The sequence below is a fragment of the Tupaia chinensis genome, unplaced genomic scaffold (assembly GCF_000334495.1).
Source record: "Tupaia chinensis unplaced genomic scaffold, TupChi_1.0 Scaffold144952_1, whole genome shotgun sequence".
NCBI lineage: Eukaryota > Metazoa > Chordata > Mammalia > Scandentia > Tupaiidae > Tupaia > Tupaia belangeri.
This window is the reverse complement of record NW_006204812.1, coordinates 3,495,175-3,496,284: the sequence shown is the minus strand read 5'-3', so window position 1 is coordinate 3,496,284 and position 1,110 is coordinate 3,495,175.

Sequence of the window (1,110 nt, the reverse complement as noted above, 5' to 3'; positions counted from 1 at the left end):
AATACATGTAAGTGCAATTCATTTAAAATGATTTGAAGTCACCCTTTTTTTTTTTTTTGTAGAGAAATTTTTGCTGCAGGGTGTAGGTGCTTACCAGAGAGATAGCGAGAACAGACAGAATATGAGAATTCACCTCTCAGAGGGTATGGCCACATAGCAATCCCTTTTCCTTCATTCTCCTCTTGTGATCTTGGGCATGCACTCACACATGCCCGGTGTGAGTTTTAAACAACCGGGTCTGGGACTTGAACCATGGTTGACTCCTTGGGAGTCCAACGACAAAAACCTTTCCCATCTGCTGGTCCTGAGGTCACATATTTTAAGGTCACTATAAGTCTACTGAACTTGGAAAAATATTTGAATGAATTAATTTTAGATTTAAGATTTTTCTTTCTGCTTTTCATCACTGTAATAACTTACAGAAAAGAAGTAATCTTTGCTCTTGAGTAATGTTAAAGGTTGTATAATGTAGTGATAAAAATGAGGCATAAACATAAGTAGCCATAAAAAAGATGTTGAATTTTCTAAAAGGAGATATGAATTTGAGAGAAAGAGATACTTTTGGTTGGAGACCTGGGAAATTTGAAAATAATATGCGAGAAGTACTAGATATCATCAAACGTCCAAATATCCGGATAATCGGCATTTCAGAAGGTGAAGAGACCCATAAGGGCATTGATAATTTATTTCATGAAATCCTGCAAGAAAATTTTCCAAACCTAGAGAGGCACTCAAAGATCCAGTCCCAAGAAATACAAAGGACTCCAAATAGAATCAACCCAAGAAGATCTTCTCCAAGACACATTATAGCCAGGTTCACCAAAACCACAGACAAAGACAAGATACTAAGATTGGCAAGAGAAAAACATCAAGTTACCTACAAAGGCTATCCCACCAGGCTAACAGCAGATCTCTCATCGGAAACAATGCAAGCAAGGAAAGAATGGGAAAATATATTCAAAGTGTTAAAGAAAAGCAATTTCAGCCAAAAATACTGTACCCGGCAAGACTATCTTTCACATGGGAAGAAAAGTCAAGAACATTCTCAGATAAACAAAACCTGAAAGAATTTACCAGCACCAGACCAGATCTCCAAGAAGTTCTCAAGGG